The 15,996-nt window shown below is 48.4% G+C and overlaps 1 long non-coding RNA gene across 1 annotated transcript in view; it reads left to right on the top strand.

Annotated features, from left to right (window-relative positions):
• LOC142085892 (uncharacterized) overlaps nt 1-15,996 on the top strand; it is a 48,438-nt gene that overhangs the window by 14,164 nt on the left and 18,278 nt on the right. Inside the window, exons 3-4 of the long non-coding RNA XR_012674858.1 lie at nt 2,974-3,055; nt 7,626-7,750. This is a non-coding gene — a long non-coding RNA (uncharacterized LOC142085892). The remainder of the gene's footprint in view (nt 1-2,973; nt 3,056-7,625; nt 7,751-15,996) is intronic.

The raw sequence follows: 15,996 nt of genomic DNA, 5'->3' as shown, positions 1-15,996 counted from the left end.
ATGCAGAATTTAAGACAGCCTGTGTGAAAAACTTGCCTTTGGTGAAAAACTGAATCCTGTTGCCCTCTCAGCTAAGATTCTGACTTCTAGGGAGGGTCATCTGTGCTCAAGGCACAGCACTGCCCAGTATTTGATTGATATTCATTCTCAGGGCTTGATGAGTTGCCCCAGCTGTGTCTGTAGCTCCTTAGCCTGTAATTCCCACAGATATTCAGGATGAGGTCTTTGGAGCCAGGAGTGTTTGGGGGGTTTGAAGGAAGCAATGCAACTTTTAGGAGAGATTTCCTGTATGTTGTTAATACCATTCCCAAACTGCAGAAATATAGCACATAATTGCTACATCTGAAACTCCTGAGCTGTGTTATTAGCAAGAAGTTAAAAGGAATCAGAGATTGCAATTGTTGCAGCTATTTTTAATAACAAATATGGAGAAATTGCATCTCTCCAGAGATAATTCACAAAGAGTAAAATTTATACTGAGTTGACCAGGTAGCATTTTTTCTTTCATCTCCAATAACAATTAATGTTAAGATTTAATGACACAAACTTTTATAGACCATAAGGAGGTTTTTTGTGATAGGTGCTAAATAAATTAGTGTTAAAATAATAATTAACTAGTGCTGCCTTGTGATGTGCACACAAATTACAGCTGACCATTGCTGTGGAGGTGGAAACCAGCCACTTCTTACTGATGTCTGTTCTGCTCTGAATAGAGTCAAATCTGTCTACTCCAGTTAAGACTCTGTTTTCATATATTAATTTTTAAGGTGATGGCTGTATCATCGTATCGTCTGCAAGCCTTGAAATGCATCTGAGCCTGAGGACTCTCCAGGACACACGAATGTCTGTTCAGCAGGGCTGGGCCCCCGTTAGTATGTGAGTAGGGAATGCAAGGTCCCTGCTGTCCCTGGGAATGGGGTGGGAGGCTGCAACCTGGCTTGAATGATACCGAGGGCTCTGCTGTTGCTTGGAGGCTGGTGTAGGCATGCTGCCCCTTGAGAGGATGGGGGGAAGTTGTGCTCTAAGCTGGATTGTCAGATGTCTTTTGGGGCCACAGGCTGCAGAGCCCAAACTGTGGGTCTCTGGGCCAGGACCATAAGAAAATCACAAGCTACATATTTAGGATGAGGTTTTCTAGGCATGTTCTCGCCGTCGTAGCTCCCTGTGTTGGAGATTTCAGTTCCTTTGACAAAAAGAGGCTCTGCTCTCTGAGTAGCTGGACTTAGACTTGGCCCCACCACCCTAACTCAAACCTGATTTGCCTGCCAGTCCTCTCCCTACTGCAGCCTCACCTAGCAGATGGTGGGACCAGCTTCAGCTGATGGTGAACAAATGCACTGAGATGTGGGGGACCAGGAAGGCACTCTGAAATCCCAGAGCCAGCCCAGGAAAGTGCTGCCTGTCCCTGTGGCTGGTGGCCTGGCTTACAAGGTGAAGGTGGGAGGAGACAGAGCAGCACCAGGACTGTGGGTGAGGTTCTCCTAGCTGCTACTAGCAGCACTTACAGCCTGCAAGTACTTGGTATGATCCTGGGCCCAGCCCAAGGAAATGCTCAGAGCAGCTGGTGCTGGAACATGCTGGTATTTTGCACTGTGAAAAGCGATGCGTGAATTGGCAGCTTTTCACTGAGGTGGGCAGCAGGGGCTGAACCCTGTTCTCAGCAGAGATTACTCAGTGCCACTGCATGTATTGAGGCACCAGCCCTCACCCATCGCAATGTTGCACTCCTTCTTTAAAGAAAAAGTAGATTCTTTTGCACATATGCTATTTAGTTGGGAAACCTGGACGTGATTTCTGTGGACTGTTTCAGATGCATCCCTGTAACTATTTGGGAAGGCAGAAACAATATCCTTGGATTCTCTGAGATCCCCTGGCTGATGCAGCAGATCCCTTAGGAGATGAAAGGGCTGAGTGAGAAGCAGCCATTCTTGCCCTATGTGGGTGCCAATGGCACCCAAACCCAAAGCTAAACCCATTGAACTCTTATTGCAGTCAGCCCGGGCTGTTCCCTGGGAGCTGCCAAGCTCAGCCCTGTCCCAACACCTGTAGCCCAAAGAGGTGGGTGCCCTGCACCCCGTCCTGGGTGGCATGTCCCACTCGTGCTCTCACCAGCTCCTATATTTTTTTGTGACAACAGAGGGCACCAGCGGCCCTTGCTAATGCCGGGCTCTGCCCTGCCCGGCTCCCCGGGACATGCAGGGCTGCTCCGGGCACTTTCGGACCTGTGGGAGGAAACAGCCTGCAAACTAAACCCATCCTGCTCCTCAGGTTTCGGTAGATGGATGCGGCGGGGCTCGCAGCTCGCTCCCACTGGGCCTGCGTGGGTGTTAGTGATAACGCGCAAGTGCAAAGAGCGATGGTTTGGATGCAGCTGGTGACGGTGTGTGTCGGTGCAGGGCACACGCAGGGCTGGGAGCAGGGATGGCTCGCACCCAGGAGGGCACCTGTGAGCCTTTTTAATCCTCAAACGGTCATTCTGCATCTCCAGCCCAGCGGGGCCCAACCCTGCCATCTGCACCCAAGCAGAAGCTGCTGAAGCATGGGAATTTGAGGTTAATCTGCAATGAAATGGTGCAGATCAGAGGCTGGGCCTGAATCTCCCCTGCATTACACCAGAGTTCAGCCTCACTGACAGCTGTGTAGCACATGAGATTTGCCTACAGCGAAGCCTGCAGGGACAGCCCTGAGCTAGCTCCAAGCTGCTCCACTCCAGCACTGGTGCCAGAATAGGAAGGAGCCCAGAGCAGGCTGGCTGCTTGAGCATGGAATTTCCAGCAAATCTGAGCTGCTGAGGTTAGGTGGTTAGCAGTACTAGAGTTGGTCCTTTTAGAAGTAACCTCTGTAAAGTGGGGGGCAGTCTGGGCATACCCCCACTCCATGCAGCAGGAATGGGGCTGCTTCCAGCCTGCTCTGCCCCTGATGTGCAGATCCTCTCTCCTTCCACTTACCCACTTGTGTTTATCACCACTGCAGGTGCGTTCAGCTCCAGGATGCCCGCGGAGGGATGCAATGAAGCTGTATTTGTTACTTTCCTGAAGCACAGCTATCTAAGCAGGTAAGCAGAAGGCACTTTTAGTGATAACCCACTGCTTTTGATCACTATATCACACGGCAAAATAATCAGGGAGTAGAGCCACAAAATACAGGCACAAGTACTTCTGATGAACATCCCCCTTAGCAGAATATCCTGATTTACTGCTGTTGTGAAGGCAGAAACAGGCAGTGATTTTATTCCTGGTTTCCTCCATGCAGCGCTGGGACAGAGTTCATCTCTGCTCTGGTTTGTGGGATGCTTTTTCTTTGTTTAATCTTAATTTGTGTGAGGGAAGATGAAGGGAGAAAAAACAATGATGGAGGGGAAAGGGCTTTGAGCGAAGAAAAAATGTGTCACACAGTACTGAAAATGTCACCCAACCTATTGACATTAACAGGACTATTTGCAAGAGTAAGAGCTCCTCACTCAATTTAATCCCTTGAGTAAGGGTTGAGTGGCTGAGTAGATGGATCCTGGCAGGATCAGGCCACAGAGCTGTGCATATGAGCCATAACCTAGAGTCTGGACTGGGGCCCCGGTCTCTTCAGTCCTGCAAAATTGATATATTTTGCTTAATGCAGCAGGACTATTTGCATACCAGAAGATTTACTCACATGAGCACAGGACATTGGATGCTCTGTTTATCCACAGCCTAGAAACACGAAGGTCCCAAGTTTCTTCCACTGCCAGGGGACATGTGAAAGCTTTGAGCACATGCTATGGAGATAAGTAGAGACATATGCTTCATGCCAGGCCAAGATGTTTTTATAAAAAGTTTCTGGCCACGTCTGGCAAAACATTTAATAACTTTTCTGCCAGCAGCCAAAAGGCAGTCAAATATTTAAAAGCAGTAATAAAAGTTCCTGTGTGAGTCAGAGTCTTACAGAAATCCTACTAGTGAATTTCCCCATGGTAGCCTGCAGGACTACTGGACTGGAAAAAAATACCACAGAACTCTGCTGGTATGAAGTATTTTTTAACAAGTCCTTGGAAGTGGCATGGAATGTCCCTGCAAAGCCCCTGAAACCAGATCCCAGGCTATGTGCAGCCTAAACAGCAATTCTGGTATTTTTTTTCTTTAATTACTATAGCCGCAAATCCTATTTTACTCCTAGGGAATCACAGAGAGGCCAGTTTCAGTGTGACCTTTAAGTGGCATCTCACTTGCTTATAGAAGAATATGCACAAGTGTGTATTCCTTTAACCCGGAATCCAGCAGACTCAAACGTCCGTACCACAGATAGAGCAAAACGCTGCCCTGCCATGTGCGTGGCCAGGGCTCAACTCTCCGCTCTCCCTTCCTGCCGAGCTCTGCTCTTGTAGTGCTAATGAAGTACCTCTTCTTTCCCTTTCAAAGTCCTCAGGTGATCCCCTTCTGCTTGGAAACTGCAATGAGACCCTGGGCTTTTTTGGAAATGAATCTCATTAAGAACCAAGGCCACGAAAGCTTCTTCCTGCTGCTAGAGCCCTGTCAGTAACCAGCGTGCCCTGGTTTGGCTCTGCTGCGGGCAGCAGTGCTGGGGGCCTGGGGCAGGGCAGGCACAGGTATCTCACAGCAGCTGGCTCTGGCCCCAGGTCCGTGGGGTTGGCAGATGCAGGCGTTCACCCTGCTTTTCCTCACCTGCTTGGGCAGGAGATGATGGTAACGGAGGGGTCAGAGGGGGAGAGGAGGGGTGATGCTGCGCTTACCTGGCAGGTTGTGTGCTTGGGTACTCCGCCATCCCTATGCTGAAGTAGAGCTAGTTGGTCTCTGCATTTTGCAAATTGCTTCCACGCTGCAGTTCAGGTCTGGTTTGGATGCTCTTCTCTGGAGCACATGGAGCTGATCTGGGAGCCCTTCTTGGCCTGAATCCCACCTCCCCACCCCAGGAGCTTGCCACTTCTCCTCCAGATGAAAATCTCCTGGGAGCTACCTGTGTTTCTTTGGTATTTCCAGTGCTTTTGACCACCGAAATGGGAAGGGGAATGTCATTTCCCCACACCAGAACATCAGGAAATGTTTTACTTCAGCTTGGCTATAAAAAGTGGGGCAGCTGATGGGGAAAATAAGTCTTTTTCAGAGCTGCTTTGCAGATCCCCTGCGGACATACTATACCAGTGTGACAGCATCAGTGCAGCTTTGAGCTGAGCAGGATCAGGCTCACACAGACGTGGGTTGCCACCATGCCTGCTGGGCTGCCTGGTCTGTCGGCAGAGATGCCGCCCTGGATGCCCTAATTTCCCGTCCTGTGCTCTAACCGCAACTCCCTCCTCTTGCCGAGTAAAGCCTGATACAAACTGCCTGGTCCCCCTTCCCCACTTCCAAGGCTGTTTGGTGTGAACGTGTGGTCTTTAACACAACCTGCAGGCAGAATGAAGACAGTTGCTCTCCTAATTGTGTGTGAGGGCAGCGCTTCTCCCTGGGGATGGAAAATGGATTTTCTGCCTCTGGGCCTACAGAGGGGGCCTGCGAACCACAGCACGGGTGGTATGGCTGAGCCGCCGGCCAAGGGAGCTGGGGAAAAGCAGGGCGTTTAGCACCCAGGGCAGGAGGCAGCCTCTCCTTCCCCATGGCCTTGTCCCGGGCAGAGAGCCCAGCTCCCACAGCCTGCCTGGCAAGCAGCCATCCTCCCAAGGTATCCGACCTCCAACGACTGCCCCTGGCAGGCTGCTTTAAATGCACGGCAGAGGGAAGAGACAGCGAAGAAGTGTCTGGTTACCCACCTCAGCCTCCTCCTCCCTCCTCTCCAGGGCGGGAGGTCTGCCTGGGTGTCAGGAGAGACTCTTCCAGGGAGGGTTTGACAGGGCAAATTTATGACAAGCCTGTTACAACTCGTTGCAGATTTGGGTAACACTTGGGGAAAATGCTGTCAACAACTGCATGCTTCTCTCCTCGGAAACCCCGGAGTGCTTTTCTGGGCTCAGCTCGCTGCCACAATTCGGCACTGCCAGCGGCTGAGGGAGTAGCTGGGTTTCCAGAGCCAGCCCTCCCTCGCAGCACAGGGATGCCTGCACGCAGCCCGGCTCAGGGTCGCTCCCTCCGAGGATGGCTGCCATGCCCCGAGCGGCTGCAACCCTTTCGCGTCAGCATGGGTTTGGTGGTTGCGGGTGTGATATTCAGCAGAGCAGCAAACGAAAGCGAGATCCTTCCACCTTCAGATCATCATAGGATCTATTGAGCAATTCAGTCTGTTTATCTCGTAACGATAGTGCAGCCCTGGGGCTTGTCTCTTAGGTCCTCGCTGGTGCAATGCCTGGCTGTTATATCAGAACCAACAGTCAGACCCATGGGGTCATGCTCCCCGGAGGAGGCAAGGTGCTGATCCAGACTGTGAAGTCTGCATTATCTCCTTTTGCATTTGCATTTTCAGCCAGAGGAGAAGTGCCAGGGTCCGGGGCGGGGGCAGAGGGGATTTAGGCTAAGCAGGACTCCCAGATCAGCTCCAAGTTTGTCATCTTCTGTTGAAAATCATGAAAATCTGGGATGGTACTCGTGACGCCTGCACTTGCTTCTGGGTGCACATACATTGCTTCTGGTGAATCAATAAAGCATATCCTAGCACAGGTAGTGTGGGGAAAAGCTGGTTTTTTTAGGTGAGGAAGAATCCTCTGTTTGCCTGTCAGATTCCTCAGGGGAAGCTGAAGTGGACATGAACAGTGGAGCATCTTGCAAGTGCGCAGCACTGGGAAGACAGCATGCGTCCCATGTGCAAGGTCTCATTCCCCCATCCTCAGCATCCAACCTGGGAGCACCGGCAGGAGCGGATGGTGTCATGGATGGCTGCACAGTTGCGTTGGTCACCTTTTGCTGATGGGATGTACAGATGCTGGTGTTTCCTGTGTAGTGGGGAATTCATGTTCCACAGCACTCTGCAGGGTTGTGGTGATTCATGGGGAACAGGAAAACTGAGTCTTATCTTCAGGGAGAAAACTGCTGAGCTTCAGGTTTCAAAGCCCTTGGTTCAGTGGAATTACAGGTTCAAATCCTGAGAGGGTCAAACAAGGTCTTTCTTCCTCTGAGACGAATGGAGTGTCATGCAGTAAATTGCCTATGATTCTCTTTGTTAGATACTGTGTTACTTTGAAAACGGCATCATGACAAATCTTGGCTTTCTGCAAAATAAATAACTGCATCATTTATCAAAAAGGTTTGCTTTCAGAAACGTCACCACTCTTTTAAGGCATCAGAGACTCCTGGGAATGAAGGAGACCAGAGGAATACAAGATGCCACTTTTCTTTACTTACTCTATTTTATTTGACATTTCACTTTTTTTTGCTTATTTGAAAAAGCCACAGTGAGGAGTGATCCCTGGCTGTGGCATGTCCCAGCAGACTTGGTGGAGTGTGACAGTGAGGGACGTGTGCTGCCTGACTCGCCCCCGAGGAGGTGGGGAGTGACAGGCACGCTGGCTCGCCGCATCCTTGCTGCCCACAATTGCCTCTGTGCAGGAGGAGCTCCGAGATCGCTCTTCTCCCCACGGCAGCAGACATCGCCCATCAAGCCCATTCCCAGGTCTCTTGTAGTGGACGATACGTCTCCTTAGGCACCGGCAAAATCGCGGCGTCATGACTGATCGGAGGTGAATAACCAGCATGTTTCTTCCTACTTAGCTGAGACGACACATCCAGACCACTGATACCAACTGGAGCGTGAGGTCCCGTGCTCACCTCTTACAGACCATTGCTGCAGAGCAGCACATTCAGCTCTGCTGTGTGTCGCAGTGCATGCAATGCAGGTATGCTACTCCAACAAGGCACCTGTCAAATGCAAGTACTTTCACACGCGAATTCCTCCTCAAAACTTCTACAGGGAGAGCTATGTGCAAAAAAAGTCTGACAAGGCAGAGAAACAGTTTTGAAACTTTGTATTTCTCTTCTTTTAAAGCTATCTCCGGTGTTCAAGTATTTCCACACGCTTACTCCTGGTCTAGGATAGAATATAATACACCAGACAAAATGTCAAAAAACAGCCACTGTATTCAGCATGGTCAACAGTAGTTTATTTTATAGCATGTGCAACAGTATCTTATTTTGTGCATGACATAGCAAACATTACTAGTGTCCAGCCAGCACCTTACTAACTTTTTAAAAACAGATGAAGCAAGAAGTACTGCAAGCTGCTTTCATGTCCTCTGCGGGATGTCCTCAGTCCTTTGCAAATGCCTGGGAGTCCTAAGTAGCGGGCAGGAATTGGCATCCCCTGTTTACACATGGGGAAACAGAAGTAAAAGAGTTTATGGCTCCTGTTTCCAAAAGCAGTCACTAGCTTTGGGTCTCTCTCTTTTTGGTGCCAAACTGTGAGAGTTTTTAATGTTCTGGCATGTGTGCAGAACAAAGAGCAACTGTTCGCTGGTTTAACTGGTTTGACTTGTACACAGCTCCGTTGAAAAGGTACCTTAGTGTGAAGTCTGTGTAGCACAGTGAAGAAGCAGATGTTCCCTCCATCCTCGTTGCCCATCAGGTCTGGATTTTAGAAGTGCCCCAGTCGAAGCCAACAGAGTTTGCAGTGTCCAGTGCTGCTGAGAGCTAGGCCAGGTGTTAGATCAAATGTCTGGAGCTGAGCGTGTAACATTTTTTCAGATGTGCTTCTCGGTGATTTTTTTCCAGACAGATGCGGGAAGTCTGTGGTAGAGCTGGGAACAGAGCCTGTTCCTGTGCTGTGAGAGGCTGTGCGTCTGACAAGACACAGGCACGGCCCTACAAAGTAAATGTTGTGATTTCATGGCTAGAGCTGAATGGCACCCGACAGTTGCACCAGGGGATTTTTTTTCCCCCAGTCTCCAGATTCACAGCCGTTCACACTGTGGCTAAAGCCTCAGAACCTCTGAAATTCAACAGGAGTAGTTTGGTGCTTAATTTTGGGTCAGTTGTACCAGTGCATCTTTGTACTCGTGTTTCTGTGTGCAGCTCAGTTACAGGATAGCCTTAATGGAGGATAGCCAGCCAGGAAGGCTCAGGGAGCTGGTGAGATACAGGTAAAAAGCACGTCATAGGGCTGAGCTTCATACCAGCTTGCACAGAAAAGTATTTTACACCAGGAGCAGTCTGTTGACTCCAATAGCATGTAATAAGCTGCTTCCTGAGCTGGAGAGTGGAGTGAGGACTGGGCTTATGGGTGGACGATATACGCTGTGGCTTTGCTTGCTTGGTTGAGTTCTCTGGAAGAATCACGCATTTCTTTCTTTTTTAACTCATTAATTGAGCTTATCCATGATGGGAGAGCTTGTCATATTCTATGTCTGAACATCGTGTCCTCTGCCGGTGGTGGCTGCATGGCAAACCCTGAGCGTACTGCTGGGACTGCCACGCCGGGTCAATGCCTCGCTGGCCCATCCACAGCTGGGCAACACTCGTAAGGGATGGCCACGCCGTTGTGGTGTGGATGCACGTGCAGCTCCCTGCTGGTCTGTCTTTTCAATGTTTCGATGAGTGCAACTCTACAGTGCAGATTTTTCTGGCCTGCTGTTCGCGTGAGTTCATGTTGAAAGCTTGCTTTCTCAAGACATTCTTTTTATTTGTTTAAAATGTGCAGGGTGTACCTGCTCTCAAGGATACTACCCAAGGGTAAACATGGAGAAGGCACAAAGCCACCACCACAAGTAGAGTTTCCATGGGAAATGCAGGCAGGTATATCTGTACATGTAATAAAATGCGAGGCTCTGGGCGTCTGCTCTGTTCTCCTGCTCTGGGATGTGGCGAGGAGCACCCAGGAGCACTCCTCTCTCTGACAGGAGGGAAGGCCCTGGTCTCCAGAGCAGTGAGACGGCTTGTGCGGCTAAGCTCCCTAAAAAGAACAGTTGAAACCATATCCCAACCACCCCTCTGCCAGTACAGGTCAGGAATTGTGGCTTTTCTTGAGTAAAATTTCTGTCAGGCTTAATTTTCTTTTCATTTCTGTTTTAGAAAATGCTAAATATTGAGCTGTCATTAGGCAAAAAGTAGCGTGAGGAATTTCAGACTGAAAAACAGGACTTATACTTTTCATTTAGAAGGGAAACTGGGAAATTTTTTCAGCAAAACCACTTCCATGGAAAAAGGTTGTTGAAGAACATTCTGGTTGAAAGTATTTCAGCCATCTGGCATAAGAAGGAGGTGAAAACCCCTCAGACCCTTCCCACTGTGAATATGCAGGATTTTCTGCAGTAAAAGGCTGAATCTTTCACGTGTGGCTGAAGCCTACATATTTTTTTTTTTTGATCGATATCACCATCCCTGAAACAGGTAAACGCAAGGAGTTTGGGTGAAACTCTAGCCGATATGGGGCAGTGAGCAATCGTGGGCTGGCAACAGGCTGGAATCAGTGACCTAATCAGCCATTTCCCTCTCTAATTGCTATGATTCTATGGCTTAAAGAATTACACAACGTGTATTTTAGTTGGAACAAGACACTATTATTGAGTAAAGTGCATAATAATTGTGTTTCAGGAGGTGAAATAAACGTCCATCACCAGGCACTTTAATCCATCATTGTACTTTGCTAAATTACTGAAATTGCACTACATTCAATACTAAAATTACTTGTAATAAAGTGATTGCTGAACTGACACTCACAAAAAGATGTCTAGTAGCTACATTTGTTTTCCTAATTGACAATTTTAGGCTTCGATCTAGCGAGGGAGGAGCACCCACAGCCCTCATTTCAGTTGATAGGAATGGAGGGCATGTAGCTGCTTGCAGAGGCAGAGTCTTTTAGCACCGAAGGGTCCTGCCTGCATGAAGTACCTCTGATTTCCTATAGCTCTCTAGTCCTTGCGTAGGTCACTGGATAGATCCATTTCACCTAGATTTACAAAAACATTAGATTTTGATACAAGGCTTTCTCATAATTATGTACCACTTCCTTAGATCGCTCTGCAATTTCTTCACTGGCCATTCACCAATTAATGCCACATTTTGCAGACTGGGATAAGTGCTTTGACCAAGCATACATAGCGTGAAGGAAAAAGGCACGTTCCTCATCCTGGATCTCCAGTGGCACTCTGGAGATGCCCATGACTTTTGTTGTTTCTTCTTCCTGCAGTCCCTCCACCCTGCAGGATTTTAATTGGCAAAAAGCAAAACTGAAATCACGAGCTCTTGGTTTCAGCTTCTGGATATGACATTTAGATCAGGCCCACCTAGAAGAACATTACTTTTTTGTTTTAGATAGTACTCCAAAGATGTTAACAAACTGTATAATTAACTGATGCCGAGCTAAACTCGGTTGTTTTTTTGAACTTTAGCTAATGTATGTGGTCACATGATTGGGAGAATACATTGACATTTTTTCCACAGGCTAAGCGATATTCTTTTGCAAAGGTGTATAACTCCTTTCACATCAGACTGAGTGAACAGCTGAGGAAATATCTGTTTTATACAAGGAAAAACATTTTGCGGTATTATGGAAATGATCATTCGATTATAGTTTACAAGAATTTTATTACTGACTCCTGTCCTTGGAAAATTGACTTGCTTTCTGAAGACCAAAACATTCTTTTCTTTCTCAGGGGTTTTCCCAGCCTAGCTCAGAACAGATCTTTAAGAAATTTAATTGCAACCTGTTAGAATTTCTCTTTGGAAAAGAAACACACACTCCATCCAGGGAACACTGAATTTAAGTCCTCTCTTGATGTTTCCATGGCCTCAGCTAAAGGGATGAAACTTTTCTTCATCGCAGGTGACATAATCTGTAGGGTTTACTGACTTTTTTAACAAAATATCAAATGCTCTCATAGATATTTTTCTGCTTTTTCTTTATATGAAAGAAGATGTGAATGTCTCCTTCATCAGCAGTCACTATATAACATAGATACTGTAAGGTCTATTTAAAAAAGTTTCAATAAGCTAAGCAAATATGAGGAATTCTGATGAGAAGGAATTAAAGCTGTCCATTTTTTTCTTCCAAAATAAATATGCGAGTTAATCTGAAAAAGTAAAGAGTGCCAAATATTCATCCTATGTGCTAAAGTGACTCATGGCGAAGGCAGACAGTTTTATAGTGCAATTTCTTTACTTGTGCTGGAAATGGATAGCTTCCAAGTGACACTTATGAAACAATTAGCTGTTCAAGGATAATCAGATTTGTATGAAAACGTAAAGATAAGCGATTTAGCTGTGATCTCAGCTGGAAAGTGACTGAGGGTGGTGGGCCATACTCCACAGTAAAAATCCCCTTTCTTTTACTAAACGGCACTTTTGCTGAAATGTGCTGGATTCAAGCAAGTAACGGCTCCCTTGACTTTCATTGCTAGGATGACACACGACTGATTTGCATCATTAGAGATCCTTGCTGATGGCTGAACTGCTTTGCATATAAATGAGATCTAACCTGAACAGCTGTTCAACTGGTGGATGTGAAGGATTTACAGTTCTGGATCAGGTCCCTGCTCACCACCAGTCTCCAAGGGAACTCTGCTCCAGACTGCTGGAAAACACGTAATGTTTCATATCTACATGCCTGGAGCTTGGGCAGGGGCAGAGGTTGGGGGTTCGGATGGCCAAAAAACATCTTGAAGCCTTTTTACATTTTAAAGTTAAAATTCTCATTATTCAGTCTTGCCCTCTCCCTTGAAATTATCATGCATGTGATGGAAGAGTGAAGTGCTTTTTTACTCTCCGTGTGTTGCACAGACCTGTGTCAGTGCCCAGAGAGATGATGCTGTCTGTAAGAGATGAGCTGCAGAGGAGAGGACCCAGCCAGCCTACCTCCATCATGCCCAGGGCAGCCAGGCTTTGACTGCCCGTACTCCATGGCCCAATGGATTTGCCAGCCCACGCTCAGCTCTGGAAATAGAGCACCCTCTGTGCCTGTACAGTGCCAAGACAGTTGCATGGAGATGGATAGTACTGACAGCATAGCAAAGGCTCTTCTGCTACCTCCACAACCCCTTCGTCTCCAAATTGCCTAGGGTCAGGGGAGGCAGCGGGAAGCCAGGAGAACGTGAGGGGTCTCTGTCACTCCAGTGGCTGTCTGTATCAGTCCCTGGTTGTCCTCCATCGAGATGTTTGTCCTTGCTTTCCTGTTCACCAGACCTCTCTGTGTTGTTGGCCATGTGTTTCTCCTTGAAGTGGACTCTCTCTGTTCTGCCTTTGCAAATGCACTTTGTGGAGGAAGTGGGAGAAAATGTGATGATGGCTTCCCGACCCCAGCCTCACTTGAGCTGTACGGGAAGGCCCCTTAGGAAACCTTTTTCTGTGGTATTTTCAGCTTAGTTTCCAAATCCCCAGAGGCCTGGCTAAGACTGGTAGGCAGCCAAGCCTTGAGTGACTATTCATCTGCCTGAACCCTCCCTAAAGATTTGCCTGTCTGTGGAGCAAACCACATTGTCAAGGGCATTGTTAACAATGTGTCAGAGATAAGAGTAGCTCTCAGCCCCGGGAGATCCAGAGAGCCTTGAGACTGTTTGGATCCTTGGCCAAAGCACCAGGGAGACATATATCCCTAGAGCAGTGGTGGTGGTGTCCTAAAATCCAAGGACTAGGAAACACTTGCACTCTGTTTAATATCAGTGGTCAGACTCAGAAAAATATTTGGAGGGCTTCCAAGAAAGCATTTGTAGATTTAGGTGTGCAAACCTGTGAAAGTGTTGGGTCTCCTGGCAATGCTTGCACATGCAGACAAAGCATCTTGGTCTTGAAAGGATGCTTTAACACTGCTCATTCCTCCACAGAAGCTGGCACAAAAAGGAATGAGCACTGTGATCCCATCAGCTGTGCAATAAATCCCTGATGATACAAAGACTCTGGGATGAAATCAGGCACCTGGCACCTCTGCAGCAAGTGTTAAGTGTGGACCTACTGATGGTAAATCCTTCTGATGCTGTTTATTGTGGAGGCAGAACTCAACCTGTTATAAACACATCGTCCTTTCTTGAGTGTGGTTGGTTTTATCTCCAGGTTAAGAGGATGTTGAGATCCCAGATGGAAGAGGAAGCCCTTTGGCTTTCAGAGCTTTCTTTACTTATATAAGGCCTAACAAACATGGTTGTTAAGGCCCCCTAGGAGGTCTTTCTTATGAAGCTAGGGGCTATTGGATTAGGCAAATGAGAGCCAGAGATTTGCCTAATAGCTTGACAGGCCATGAGGGATTAGGCTCTTGTGGACTGGTGTAAACTTGTGGGACAGAGGTGCTGTGCCGTGGGTCTCTTCTTAGCTGTGGATAAATGCCTTGTCAATGTGGGTTAATCTTGTTTGCCTTGTCTTCCATAATGCTGCGTTACAGGACACAATCTCCGCCAATTTAATCACTGTTGGAATTGAATTGTAGGCTTTTGTTTCATGCACACAGCTCCTCCATTACGCAGCACTTTCAGCATTACAGGGGTCAGTAATCCACAGTAATTTTTAACTCGCATTGGTTCAAGCTCCTGAAATAGTTACTCCTTTGGGACCAAAGGTTCAATCACAGCTGGCTGAAGGCACGTCCCTTTGGGGAGACCCCACTGCTGCCTGCGCGCCGTGGATCCGTGGATCCATGGCTCCACGCTCCTTTTTCAAACACTGGTATTAACCATGTCTCTCCCTCCCCAGATAACCCAGATCCCCTTCCCCTGAGCTGGGATCCTGCCTTGTCATTATGCTATGCTCCAGGCAGCATGCCAGCACTGGAATGCCACCCTGTGAAGCCTGAAGGACATCCCCAGCATGCTCTAACACCTTTCATTTGATTGAAAGTGGGAGTCAGTGGTAACTATCCTCAAAGACAGTGGGCAGTAAGCAGTGGGACTGAAGTGCCAGGGCTGTTAAGAGATTGTAAAGAAAGTGGACATGGGACTCGTCTGCTCCCGGGTCCCTTTACCTTGGTCTAATGGGGTAGAGCGCTGTGAGTGTGCAGGGTTTATAGAGTATCATGGCTTTTGTAGCACCTCTCACTTCTGCTCTTGGCCAACTCAGAGAAGAACAGCCACCGCTGCTGGGCTAAGTTTGCTCCCAGGGCACAGGCCATGTTTGTCTCATTACAGTGTAGGGTCCATCCCATCCAGCCCCATATTTATCACACTTTTTAGATGTCTTCACATTTCCTCACTCCATATCATCCCCTTGTCCTCCCTATAAGTACACCAAGACCCCAGCAGCGCTGGGTCCAACACAGGGGCTGGGGTCTGTACACCTGCAGCCGCTGGGGACACATAGCCCTGAATCTTGCTTGATGGATGCTTGTCAGAGCTGAGGGAGCCAGGAAAATTCTCTGGGTCTGGAGGCAGCCTCCCTAGATAGACATTAGAGTAGGTATAAGGAAGAAATTTTTCACAATGAGGGTGGTGAAACACTGGAACAGGTTGCCCAGAGAGGTGGTAGATGCCCCATCCCTGGAAACATTCAAGGTCAGGTTGGCCCGGGCTCCGGGCGACCTGATCTAGTTGAAGATGTCCCTGCTCACTGCAGGCGGGTTGGACTAGATGACCTTTAAAGGTCTCTTCCAGTCCAAACTACTCTGTGATTCTATGATTCCCCTGCAGCCGATTAGCATCTGCAAGGCACTGGAGGGGACAGTGCAGGTGGGAGGAAGAGCTCAAGCCGGTCCTTTTTGCCTCACAATGGGTGGCATCTTGCTCAGTTGTGCAAATTGCCCGTGCACTCTGGGGGGGCCATAAGCCCAAATTGCTCCTCAGAAAGCCCAGCCCCTCCTGCCCCCTCTCAGCACAGGGCTCACCCCCAGCACAGCCCCTCAGCCCTGTGCTGAGCGGGTGGCAGAGCTGCAGGGAGCAGGGCAGATGGGGACAGCATGTCAGCAGTGCTGGAGTACCAGGTGACAGCTTCCCATTGGCAGTGACAGGGGAAAGGTCGCCTTGTGTGCACGTGCTAATGGCAGCCACCTGGGCTCAAAAACTGCAGAGATGGTGTGGAAAAGTGCCCTAGGTCTTGTCCCTGACACCTTCGCTTGCCCAGCAGAGAAAAGCTGCAGGTGCCAAAATAGGGTTGTAAATAGAGACCTTGCAGGCTGGTCCTTTACTAACACATCCCCAAGACGGCATCAGCTCTTCCTGGGTGGATGGAAAGGGCT

Source organism: Calonectris borealis, chromosome 9 (assembly GCF_964195595.1).
Source record: "Calonectris borealis chromosome 9, bCalBor7.hap1.2, whole genome shotgun sequence".
Taxonomy (NCBI): Eukaryota; Metazoa; Chordata; class Aves; order Procellariiformes; family Procellariidae; genus Calonectris; species Calonectris borealis.
This window is presented reverse-complemented; position numbering and strand designations above follow the sequence as displayed.